The following is a 13572-nucleotide window of genomic DNA, read 5'->3' as shown; positions in this document are numbered from 1 at the left end:
TAGGAACTTGATTTTTTAAAGGCATGTAACAATGGCAGACATGTCAGGAGATAAGGAAAAACAAAAGAGAAACTACAAAACATCTCAGTAACACAGAAGGTCTGGAAAAAAATTAGGTCAATGTTTAACTTCATTCAAATTCCTTCCTAATAAGATATAGTCTTGAAGATTGAGCTCCCCCAAATTAGCAAGCATTCTGATTACAATAGTAGGACACGTTAGGCAATCTTAAAAAAAAACAACAACAAAACAATTATGATTTCTAGTCTTCTCATGACATAGGAAAGAAGTAGGGAAGAAATAATAAACTAAATTAGGGTTCCAATAAAAGAAAATAGTATGCGTTTAAATTCATCCGTAAGACAGCTATTTCATTCATCCTATTCATTAGTATACTTCATTAAGTTATGCTGGTTCTTAATTACTTGAATCAAAGCTTTTCTACTATGGCTTGAACAGTTTTTATAACACAGAATGGTGATGCCAAAATTGGAACAATGCTGTTTCTGCTCAAAACAGTTTAGCCTTATATTTTTCCTCTTTCATGAAACTTATTTTATATAATACCGAAGGAGGAGAGAAGGGATGTGAACGTAAACTTCCCTTTATGATAAAAATCTAGGATTCCCTCAGCTATAACCAACAAGGGGTTACATGTCCAATTCAATGCTATTTTGATCAGTTTTTGGCATAGCAAAAAATCTTTATGTGGGGTTTGAAAGTACTTAAGTATCCAATTATTTTTTCCACTATGATGTAAAGAGTATATTCCTTTAATTTTTATCTGTGACTAAGTCAGTTCTTACCAGGTGTTGGGATACAATAGCGGGCCAAACAGATACAGACACTGCCCTCCTTGAATTTACAGACTTAAGTCACATAACAAACAACACATGAAACTCTAAAATTTCACCTGTGGTGAATGCTGTGAAGGAAGGTTGTGTGGTTCTAGGAGAGTGTTCAATGGTGTGATTGGTGACTGGTAGTTTAGGGAAGGCATCTTTAACATAGGCAAAAAATGGTGGGACAAAATTTCCAAGCAGAAGGAACAGACTGTTCAAAGGCCCTGTAGTACAGGGAGCATGCCAAAGAGGAGGCGCTGAAAGCAGTCAGGGAGGCAAAAGTGGAGAAAGTGCAAGAAACCATGCTGTGAGGTGAGAGAGGTGTGTGGTAGACAAACCACGCCAGGTTTAAAAGCTACTGAAAATTTGAAAGCCATGAAAATTCAAAACTGGAAACAACTGATTGGATGGGGTTCAAGTGAATGTGGATTGACCAGATAAGCAATTATTGCAGTTGTGAAAGTGAGACTAAGGTAGTACCAGAGAAAATGGAAAGAAGTGGTCATATTTGAGAGATATTTAGGAAATAAAATGGACAGTACTTGGTAATAGATTCAATGCAGGGTATGAGAGAATGATTTGAGGTTTCTGAATAAAACAATATATGATCCAGGAAGAAAGTTTAAAATATAGTTCCGGGACAAATCCAAGGATTATTTATAGCAATTGAGGATGGGAACAAATACTTATTAGACTTTATATGAATTATTGATAATGATTTGTGCACCCCATTAGAGCAGAACTATGTACTCCTATACCATCCTATAAGCCTTTAGAATAGTTATTAAGACATTGAAATTTCTGGTTAATAGTTGTCTCCTTCACCAGATGTCAGCTCCCTGAGGACAGGCAGTAGATCCTGTTTATATCCCTTGCAGGCAATCAGGTTTCTGACATAGCACCCACTCAGATATTTTTAGAGTGAAGTAATTAGATCAACAATCAAACTAAATTTTTGATTTTCCAAATTATTTTTAGTGCAGTTAAATATTTATAAAAAACTTTATATAAAATTTACCAAGTGCAGAAATCCCATTTAAAAACTTTATTTCCTCACTTTACATTTTAGCCACAAAAAGTAAATACAGTTTTAACCAAATGTGGCTAAATTAGTGATCTGATCAGATTTAATATTTGATCGGCTTTCAAATAATGCTAATGGTAACTACATGCTAGTATAGAATAAAGTTCTATATTTCGATATAGAAGACTGATTAATTTTATATCACCTACTCAGTACTTTTTAGCAAGATTAAAGAATATATGGAATAAATTAATAGTGGTTTCCTGAAACCACTGAGAGAAGTGTCAAAGACCAACTAAATGTTTCATTCTGATCAGCAGATGGCAGTGTTTTACTTTATTTTGTTAATGGAGGTCTCTCTACTGAGACCTGAAGGACAATTTTTACCTTAGAATTGCAACTCAATCTCTGAAATAGCACATTATTCTTGATGGTTAAATTTATGCTTTTGACTCAAAATAAGTATTATAGGATAGGGACAGTATAGATAAAAATATTTCACACATAATTTTTAAGACAACTTGAACTTGCTTAAATCCTTTTTCAATTTCCTTCTTAATTGATCTACTGCAAATAATTACTCTCATTTCTATAAATAACCGAAAAGCCTAGTTGTGTTTTTGTTTGTTTGTTTTACTATATCCCTTAAACTTATTTCTAAGAAAGGTTAATACTGAAGAGCCATTCTGGAAATAAAATTTAAATTACATTTAATCTAACGTGGTACCCTTAAAAGTTTTATTGGGCTTCCGTTTGCCACCTGTAAGAGGAAACCTTTCAACTGTAAAGTTTTCAGGATTGAGACTGAGTCAGGAAGTTTGGGTTTCATTCAGAGTTCCATCAAGTATGCACTAAATGACCATTTATTTTTAATATATATTTAATTATATATATATTTTAATTATATAAGCCATTTGAAATTGTTTGCCAAAATTTTTTATGAGTGAAATAAATCTAGTCTTCATATCATTATATTTAATTTGTAGAAATATTGTAAAGGCCCAAAGATACTGGTTTTTAAAAGTCATAACTCTCCATAAAGAAATAAGAAGGAACTGAAAATCAAGAGAGTCTTCAAACTTTAATTAGAAATACAATCCATTAATAATGAAGTCTTCAAAAAAAACATGAATCTATTATAATCCTGATCACTATGAGCAGAAATTGTTACTATTCAGTTTCCTCATGTGGTCATGTTGTTATTCAGAAATGTAAAGAAGCTATATGTTGTATTACTTACTTAAGTAAAAACAAAAAGAATAAACCAACAACCTTCCAAACAAAACAAAACAAAACAAAACAAAACAAAAGCTCCAGTACCTCTTTTGAATGTAGTTATAAGGAAAACAACAGAAAAAGTCTTTAATTGGAACTTTCTAAAAACATTTTTCACCAATTAGAGTGCAGTAGTGATTCTAAATGGTACCGTCTTGGGGACAGCTCATCAGTTAATTATAAGGAGTTCTCTAAATTGAGGAGTGAAGAATGATACTAAATTTCAACCAGTGCAGATGAGTATGACTTAACATTACTCATTTGATATTTTAGATAGCCATTCAAAAGAGGAAGGCATGGAGCAGAAATACTATTATCTTTTCCCAAAGAACAGAGATTGAGAATAAAATTGAACAATTAACAAGACTATATTTTTGCATGGAATGTGTTTTAATAGTCGTTCAATTCCTATGATCTCCAGAGACTTTCATTTGCTTGCCCAGTTTCTTTTCCATATGGTTCTTTCAAACAAGGAAAAACAATATGGTAATTCTATTGTTGTAGCTAATGACCTGGGAAAATGGAAATATATTCTAAGTATACTCGTTGTATAATTTAGTAGTCTAGTAATTTAAAAACATGTCAAGTGAAAAGCTTTAATTTGTTTTTAATTTTTGAGTTGCAGCATAATTTAGCACTCTGTTTTCTGGTAATAAATACCTTAAAATTCTATAATTTACTTACATTTATCTCTCAGATAATTTCTACACACCTAAGTTTAAATTACTTATTTAGTCATAACAGTAAATGCACAGGAAATAATTGTTTAAATAAAAATTGTCAATACACATTATTTTAACAATTTCCCAAAACTTTCATTTTTCTCTTCCTTACTTTTAAATAAATACATATTTTTCATGAATCTTTCATCTCCATTTTCTTTCATTTAAAGTTATGCTTTGCTTATTCATGTTCATAGAATTTTCAAACATTAAAAGCAAATATGGGTTTGTTTATTTGCTTACTGTAACAGAACGCTTCATTGTTCTTCTTCACAATTACTTCATTCATGAATTTTAAGTTGGGGACCAGACTCCTGGTGCACAACTGTTTAGAAATAACCCTTTATGTTTGTTCCTCTGTTCCCAGAGGAGTTCGCTGCACATGCCTAGATCCCTTTCCATATGGCCTCTGCACAAAGGGTTTGTCCCATTTTAACACAATTCTTTGTTTTATAAAGGACTTTGAGCTTATCTGAGAGTGAAACAATAATCATGTTGCATGAGAACCTGATCCGACCATTTGTTTTTTATGCCCGAACCTTAAGATGAAGTTGAAGCTACACTTAGCTGGCAATAACGAAGATTAAAGAAGGTAAGGGCTGCAGTGGTGACAGATCTGATACAGTTGCAAAAAAGTAAATGTGAAATGTTTGATTTCCCCAGATATTACCTATTTTACAGTGCTTATGTTCATATGGCCTCAGTAAAAAAGACAAGTGTTTGTTACATTTATTTTTATGTATATCACTAAAAAACCTTTGAGAGATTATCCATTCTCAGGACATTAACAAGAAAGTTGCTGTACTTGTATATAGATTTATTCATGAACTTTATTGCAATATATTTTTCTATATCAACAGAAAAAAATCTTTATTATTAGAGTATCAATGCAGAACGCTTCTTCCTTCAGGGTAAAAATCACAATGACAAGATTCCTGAAACCAAATAGTTAAACTGAAAATCCCTTTTAAAAAGCATGCTGGTCACAATGTTCGATTTTCTCATTCATTCCAACTATGTGTATTCATGTTAACCACTGTTTTTTCTCCAAATATACAGTTTTATAAGGGAATAATTAAAAGCCAAGGATTTTATGGTGATTTTGTCTAGTAATAAACTGGAGAAACACATAATATAAATAAAGAATACCAAAAAACTAAAAAGAAAAAGAGCACCTATGGGCACATGCACACACATACTCACGTTCACAATACAGGTGCTTTGTTTTCAATAATTTATTCCAAAATGTGTTAAAGCTGTCTCAAAGACTCTGTTTGGGAGGTTTAGACAATGATACAGGTCATTGATTTCAAACAGAAAAAATGCTGGTAATGAAGGATGGCAACTGAAATCTGGAGCCTCCTGGGTACCTACTGAATATTTTGTGAGGATCGAAGAAAAATAATAGAACACCACCTTTCCCTCCACCCCACCCCTACTCCAATAAAGGATAATATATTTTTAAAATTAAAATATACTTTTAGGTTTGTTTTGACATCTTTTCTTTTCAAGGGCTTTAAAATGTGTAAAATTTTGTAATTACAGACTCTTATATTTGAGTTTAAAAAAATTGCTTATTTTGACATAGAATCTAAAAATTACATTTAAAAACATTTCTCCACATATTTATTTGGTCTGTTGAAGGGAATAACTTTTGAACAGATCTGGTCATTTCATTCGGAAAGGTGCTTTTTCTTGATGGCCACTTACACAAAGAAGCAGAAATTGTAACCCCCAAAGTGCTCACATAGAATATCGCCTGTGTTTGTCAGTCTTCAACCTTGTAGTAATCAGGCAACATGAGCAAATACTACAAATGGATCCCATTTGCCAAAGGCAAATCCAGCTTACTTCATCTATATTAGAGGAAATCTTGACGCTTCTGTAGATTGCAGTGTTAGGAAAAACAGTTTCCCATTAGAGCGATGTTATTACTACTTCCCCACTCTAAGCCTGTTTGAGGGAGTCCACCCACATCTGCTGACTCAGTTTGCCTTTAATGCCAGAACTGAATCGTGCCCCAAACTGTCCACTGTGTTGGTCAGGAACAAATAATAGAGGAGCAAAGTGATGATCAGCTACCAGTTCTAAGCTTACTAAAGCGTAATTATTTGGTCTAAAAACTGTGTTTGTTGGGACTGCAAAGGTATAAACAATGCCTTGCACAGGAAGGAAAAGAACCTAAAATCTTAGGCGACCGGCTCAAGGTCACTCAGGGAAGGCAACATTTAAGACTGGGCTCTTCAACAAATCGGTCCATTGTTAGTGTGACTCTTAGTGGAGTCACACTAAGAGACCATCAAGGAGTTTCAAAGCTGCGTAGTAAAATAGCTAGCGTGGGCAGTTCTTTTGTACTCCAGCTAGAGTAAAATTAACGCAGTCTTCCATTCTTCCATCGCTGTCTGACAGCTTCCAGCAAATGGGTGTAGGGTTAAGGACAACAGAACCCAGTAGTTGTTTCTCAGCGTAGTCTTGAGAAACTGGAACAGAGGACGGTGAGAACCACCGGAGAGGGGGAAGTGAGCTGGGAGAGGGAACGGGGAGCAGCCGTGTGCAGGGAGAGGGAAAAGCAGCGGGATGCGTGTGCATCGGGAAGGAAAGGGGGAAGAGGGAAAAGAGTGAAAACGGAGGTTAAACTCAAGCCAAGTGAATCCAGCGCCCGCTGCCTGCAAAAGGGGGAGAAACCAGCCGGTAAGGGTGAGGGGAAAGCGGGAAGCAGAGAGAAGAGAAGGAAGTAAGGAAAGAGGAAGGAAAGGCAGGAGGGGAAAGAGCAAGAGCGGCTGCAATTTCTGCGGCCGGCTCAGTAGGAGGAGCAGGAGGGGAAAGAGGAGGATCCAGAGTCAGTCAGTCAGCCAGCCAGCGGGAGGTGGAGAAAGCAGGAGGAGGAGGAGGAGGATTAAAGATGGCCACCAACAGCTGCGGGAAACGGCAACAACCCCACACTTTTCGGGATGGTCCCTACGGCTCGGCCCGGCCTTGATGGAGAGGAGAAGCCAGAGAAGCGCCAAGGCTGAGGCGGCGGCGGCGGCGGCGGCGGCGGCGGCGGCGGCGGCGGCGGCGGCGGGGACCCAGCGAGAAGGAGGAAGCGGAGGAGCAGGGACCCGGGCAGGAGAAGGGAAAGGCGGCGGCGTCGCTGCTCCGGACGCCTAGTGCTGCTGCCCGCTTGGCGGACCTGTTCCCGCACCCCGCGGCCGCGGAATCAACTCAGGCTCGCAGCCCCGTCCCCCGCAGCGGGGCTCCCGGGCCCCGCAGCGGGCCCGGCGCCCGCTGCCCCCTCCCCGTAGCCAGCGCGCCCCTGGCGCGTAGCCCCCGCCCGCCGTGGTCTCTGCTCCCGGGCCAGGCCGCCTGCGCCCGCTTGCCGGTGAGTGCCCCCTGCAAGCCTCCCTGCCCCCCGCGCCCGCGGACAGGCGGCGCTGCCGGGTCCCCGCGCGCTGGGGCCGCTTTGTTCGTGCGGGGCGGAGGCGCTGTCCGCTCGCGGCCTTGAGCCCGCTGTCCCTGGGGACAGGCCGCGGCCCAGCTGCTGTCCTCGCCGGGGGCCGCGCTGTTCAGAAGCCGCTGGCGGCCTGGCTCGTGTTCTCCGCTACCGCCTGGAGAGGGCACCGTCGCGGTCGGGTCAGGATCGGGGTCACGGGCGGCGGGAGGAGAGGAGAGATGCTGGAGTATTTCGGGGGTTAGGGCAGGAGAGACTGGACAGCACCTCCTCGTAAGCAGTGGAGGCGTAACCTGGCGGTCCTGGGCGCTCGGTGATAAGGGTCAGTCCCGGCCTCTCCGCTAGACCTGAAGAGTGCTCGATCCCCGGTGTTCCCCGCGTCTGGGCGAAGCATAGCGAGGCCTCCATCCCTCGGGCGCTGCCTCAGGGCTGCGGCCTCGCCTGGCTTATTCTCGAGCCCTGCTCTGCCCACGCCGGATGCTGGAAGCCCTTAGCTTATGGAGGGAACGCGAGATGCTCCTGGGGTGTGTGTCTGTTTGTCCTCTTACTCTCTCGGAAGGGGGATGTGATGGCACCGTATGCATTCATGGTCATAGTGCAATTTAAAAAGCAGATGTGACTCTTACAATCAAAAGCTATTTTGTCGACCTGACCAGTGTTTTAGACTCAGGTGCAGCGTTTCACTGATTTTATCATTTAATTCTGAGATCTACAGTACTAGGTCTTCCTTTCAGAGAAATGATCTGATAAAACCGGACTGAAAGGATGTTTACTATATATATGAACCCATATATATAGTACCTTAAAAAATGATTGTTTTCTGTGGGAAAGTGGTGCTAATGCATAAGAAAAACTATATTTTTGCTAAGTAATAGGAGTGAGCTGGCTATTATGTATGAAACCAAACAATTAAAAAACAAAAACAAGACCTTTTGCAGAACATTTCCAGGTTGGTATTTGATTGCAAGTTTTGAATAATTACTTGGCACCATCAGACTGTGTAACAAACAAGGGTAAGGTAAAACAGAACCAAAAATATATTGATAAAAAAACTGCACATACTAATGCATGAGTACAGTAAAAAAAAAATCCCCTCTTAAAAAGAAAAATAAAATAAAACTTTATCATGGGTCTCTTAAGTATAGGAATTGCCTTGGTATGTTTTTATATTTAAACATATATTTTGCAATAGATTATCTTGAAACTCTTCCTATGATATTTGAACATCAGTAGTGCATGTTATACTTTGAACTATTCTGTTTATTTTTTAAGCTGCTGGAAACATAGGTTTCTCCTTCTCGTTACTGACTTGAAATAATAGTTGTGTAAAGAATATTATGTTTCTAACTTAAAATTTCAGCTGAAAGGAGGTATGAAGTAGAAAACATGATGTTCTGGTCTTATTTGCCAAATCTGTTTTTTATTAAAAAGAAGAGTAAATGAGACATTTTTCAGTATTAGTTGGATTTTCTACTTTGAAGATTCTTAAATTCCACTGTTGAACTTTGCAATTTTAAGCATTTACATCAGAAGTTCTTAACTTTATGCATGTGCTTCAAAGGGTCCTCGAATCCCCAGAAATCATATGCTGAATATAGCATATATTTGCATTTTTTCTGGGTAAAGTGTTCCTGGAGTCATGACATTCTCAAAAGGGTCTGGGTCCACAAAAGATTATGAACCACTGAATGTACAATTAAAGAATAAATCTCTTATATTTGGAAAGTTAAAATTCTTAGAGAAGATTAGATTTGATAATGTATGGCCTTCACTTCCAGTTATATCTAAGAAATGTTTAAAAGTTTACCACAGAGAAATTTTTTTTAATGCATCCCCACTTTGAAAGACAAGAAAATGTTAAGCCCATTTTATAGATAAGGAAACAGATAATTTAGAGAGGCATGCTCAAAGTCACACAGCCACTAGGGGATCAGCGCTTGAACCCAGACTATCTGAAGTCAGAGGCAGCATTCGTGGCAAGCAGGCTATACTAGGATTTGAGTCAGCGATAGTATTTGGTTGATTTTTAAAATAGTAATTTATGTTTTAGTTAAAATTTAAAAGTGTAGCTGAGATTATCATAATATACAATATCATGGAAGTTTAGAGCCATGGACTCTGAGGAGGAAGGAACCTTAGTGACCTAAACTCTCAATGATGCTAGGTCTGTTATCCCATCCAGAGTAGGGCCATTTCTTTTTTCTTTTCTTTTCTTTTTTTTTTTTGGCATTTCAAATCCTTTTCTATTGATGTTGAGTCAAAATCTGCCTTCCTGATATTTCCGCTAATGTCCAGTCCTCTCTTTGTATGTATGAGGTATTTATCCATAAAAACTTAAAAGAGATAAATGAATTCTACTTTAATTTTTTAAAATCAAGCTCAATGAGGTATAATTTATATGCAGGAAAACTTTTGACTAATGTAAATATTCGTGTAATCACCATCACAATCAAGATATAGATCTTATCCATCACTCCAAAAATGTCCCTCATGCCCTTTTGTAATCATTCCCCTACCCAATACCCCCAGTCCTAGGCAACCACTGATCAGATTAATGTCCCTATAGTTTTGACTTTTATAGAATATCATATAAATAGAATCATACAGTATGTAGCCTTTTTTTTAAAAAATTTTATTTTGAAATAAATTCAAAGTTATAGGAACAGTTGCAAAAACAATACATGCCCCATACACAGAACTTTAGCATACCCTGACCCCCCTCCCCCGATACCCCAATCCACCAACTTTAACATGCTGTCACACTGCCATTTCTTTCTTTCCCTCCCTCTCTCCCTCCCTATCATCCATCATCTATTGCTCTGTTTTCTGAACATATGAGAGCAAGCTGCACACATCCTTGAACAAACACTATAATTCACATATACAATTCCCATGAACCAGAACATTCTTTTATGCAATCCCGTTAAGTGCAGCTAAGAAGTTCAAGAAATTCAACATTGATACAAAGCTTACATTCTATATTTCCTTTTTTTTTTTTTTTTTTTTTTCCCTTATGTCCCAACTGTGTCCCTTTGAGCCTCCTGCCCTCCATCCTCAGATCTCATCTAGTATCATCCTTGGCATTCAATTGCCATCTATTTAGACTGTCTTTTTTTTTTTTCAATTGTGGAAACATATATACAGCCTTAATCTTCCCATTCCACCCCCTCCCTGGCATTCCATTAGTGGGATTAATCACATTTAGAATGTTGTAATGCTGTCACTTTCCCACCATCCATTACTAGAAATTTCCCTTCACCTCAAACAGCAACCCTACACTCATTTTCTAACTCCCTATTGCCCCTTACCCTACTTCTCGTAACCCATACTCTACTTTTCATCTCTATGGTCATATTCTCTGATAATTTCTTTGTGTTTACTGTGGGGCTTAAATTTAACTTCTTAAGTCCATAACAATCTTGTTTTACTTTGATACCAACTTAACTTCAATAGGACACATAAACTGTGTCCCTATACTTCTCCATTCCCCCACCTTTATATAGTTCTGGTCAAAAATTACATATTTTGCATTAAGTCCAAAACCACTGATTTGTCATTAGAGTTTATGTATTTTAGATCCTGTAGGAAGTAAATAGTGGAGTTACAATTAAAAAATTATTGACTTCTAGTTGTATTTCATTGTGATCAGAGAATGTGCTTTGAATATATTCAATTGTGTTTTTTTTTTTTTTAATTTCTTGAGGCTTGTTTTATGTCCCAGCATATGGTCTGTTCTGGAGAAAGATCCGTGATCACTAGAGAAAAAATGTGTGTCCTGGTGATTTGGGATGTAAGGTTCTATATATGTCTGTTAAAATTCTCTATATCTCTCTCTCCTTGCTTTGTTTCTCTGTTGGTAGGACTCCCTTTAGTGTCTGAAGTAGGACAGGTCTTTTATTGGCAAAATCTCTCAGCATTTGTTTGTGAAAAATTTAAGCTCTCCCTCAAATTTGAAGGAGAGTTTTGCTGGATAAAGTATTCTTGGTTGGAAATTTTCTCTCTCAGGATTTTAAATATGTCATGCCATTGCCTTCTCGCCTCCATGGTGGCTTCTGAGTAGTCATTACTTAGTCTTATGTTGTTTCCTTTGTATGTGGTGAATTGCTTTTCTCTTGCTGCTTTCAGAACTTGCTCCTTCTCTTCAGTATTTTACAGTCTGATCTGAATATGTCTCGGAGTGGGTTTATTTGGATTTATTCTGTTTGGAGTTTGCTGGGCATTTATGCTTTGCGTATTTATATTGTGTAGAAGGTTTGGGAAGTTTTCCCCAACAATTTCTTTGAATACTCTTTCTAGACCTTTACCCTTCTCTTCCCCTTCTGAGACACCCAGGAGTCTTAAATTTGGACGTTTTATTTTATCTATCATATCCCTGAGATCCATTTCGATTTTTTTGATGTTTTTCCCCATTCTTTCTTTTGTTCTTCCATTTTCTGTTCTGTAATCCTCTAGGGTGCTGAGTTGTCGTTCAGCTTTCTCTAATCTTGTATTATGAGTATCCAGAGTCTTTTTAATTTGGCCACCAGTTTCTTTTATTTCCATAAGATCTTCTGTTTTTTTTATTTTTAATCCTGTGCCATGCTCTCGTTTATATGCTTCTTTATATCCTGTGCCATGCTCTCATTCCTTGATTGTAGTTCTTTGATTAATTGCCAAGTACTGTGTCTCTTAGGATATTTTGATTTGGGTGTTTGGGATTAGGTTCTCCATATCATCTGGTTTTATCATATGCTTTAAGATTTTCTGTTGTTTTTGGCCTCTTGGCATTTGCTTTGCTTGATAGGGTTCTCTCAAGTTACAAAAAATACCGATCTAATTTTTCAGATCTACAACTTGGTGGCGTACACTTTCTCTGACTAACCAGCAGATGGTGTCTGCGAGTCACCTATTCCCCTCAAGTCAGTTCTCCTCAACTTTGTCTTTGTGGTGTGTGGGGAAATGATTCTTGTGGGGTTCAATTGGTACACTCATTTTGGGTGTGTTGTTGGTGCTGTCCGCCCTGAACGTGGTGCATGTGTCTGGGTGGTCAGGGAGGCAGGGCAGTTTTAATATTCAAACCTCCCAGGTGTTCCCAGAGATTTAAGGCTGTTGCAAGAGTCTAAGCCTTCATTTCAGTTTTGCCGCAGATTACTCTGCTGCTGACACACAAGTCCCCAGCATTGATGTAGGGTCCCTGTGTTTTCCAAGCAGGCCCCCCTTCTCAGCTGTGATCTTCCAAGACCTCTGCTGAGGGAAGGCTGTGCTATGTCACAAGTACGTGCCGTCCCTCAAGGGAAGCCCCGGGCTGCTGGGCCATGCAGGGGCACTCCCAGCCTGATGCAAAAATGGCTGAATGGGGCATCTCAACCCCCCTTTTCACACAGCTCCGCCTTCCCAGCTCCGGGACAACTAGCTGTGTGTATACCCAAGGCCACTGTCCATGGCCGATATTGTGGCATGTGTGCGGTAGTGTAGGATACACTCCCCATCACACTGGGTTTCCTGGTGCGGCTCTGGGCTGTGGGTCTGGCCCCAGGCAGGAGTGTCCCCAGCCCACCCGGGAGATGGCTGCAAGCGGCACGGTTTCTTTCTCCTTTTGGCTCTCCCCTCTGCCCCCAGCCCTGAGGGAATCAGCAGCGGTTTATCCTCCATGCCAGACACCGAGAGGTTGGCACCTGCACTTGCAGTGCTTCACTGCGTAGTTCTCACCATCGTAACTGCAGCCGCTCCTGGGTTTTTTTGTTTGTTTGTTTTTTTAAAAAGAACTAGTCCGTCTCCAAATACCAACCCCCATCTTCCCCACACCGCAGCATGGCCACGGGACTTGCAGCCAGCTTACTCAACTTGGTTCAGAACGTAGACTCCCGGTTTCACCAAGTGCATGGTCCCTGTGGATTTAGCAGACCTTGTCCAGCTGGTGCATCGCTGGAACTGGTGTTCTGGGTCACTTTCTGGTTTTTATCTAGTATTTTTCATGGAGGTGTTTTTTTTTGCACTGTCTCACCTAGTGGCCATCTTAGGTTCTCCGTATGTAGCCTTTTGTGTCTTCTTTTACTTAGCATAATGTTTTTGAGATTCATCAGGTTGTTGCATGTTTAAATAGTTTGTCCAGTGGTGTGCTGGCAAATGTTTTAACAACTTGCTTTCCAAAAAAAAAGCCCTGGTTTGTAGCATTTGCTAATTCCTGTGGTGTAAATACTCCCACCATATATTAAGTTACTTAAACCAGCTTGCAAAATTCCTGAACATTTAACAGTAGGCTCTCATGAACTGGTACCAGTCAGCTCCAGCACACCCCTG

The 13572-nt window shown here is 39.4% G+C and overlaps 1 protein-coding gene across 9 annotated transcripts in view; it reads left to right on the top strand.

Annotated features, from left to right (window-relative positions):
- Positions 1-7122: 7122 nt before the first annotated feature.
- The window catches only part of WDFY3 (WD repeat and FYVE domain containing 3), a 364802-nt gene continuing 358352 nt past the window's right edge, over positions 7123-13572 (top strand). For all 9 annotated transcript variants that reach the window (XR_005215912.1, XR_005215911.1, XM_037830163.1 and 6 more), the window contains exon 1: positions 7123-7224. The gene's annotated coding sequence lies outside the window, so the exon portion shown is untranslated. The remainder of the gene's footprint in view (positions 7225-13572) is intronic.

This window comes from Choloepus didactylus, chromosome 3 (assembly GCF_015220235.1).
Source record: "Choloepus didactylus isolate mChoDid1 chromosome 3, mChoDid1.pri, whole genome shotgun sequence".
In the NCBI taxonomy this organism is placed as follows: Eukaryota; Metazoa; Chordata; class Mammalia; order Pilosa; family Megalonychidae; genus Choloepus; species Choloepus didactylus.
This window is presented reverse-complemented; position numbering and strand designations above follow the sequence as displayed.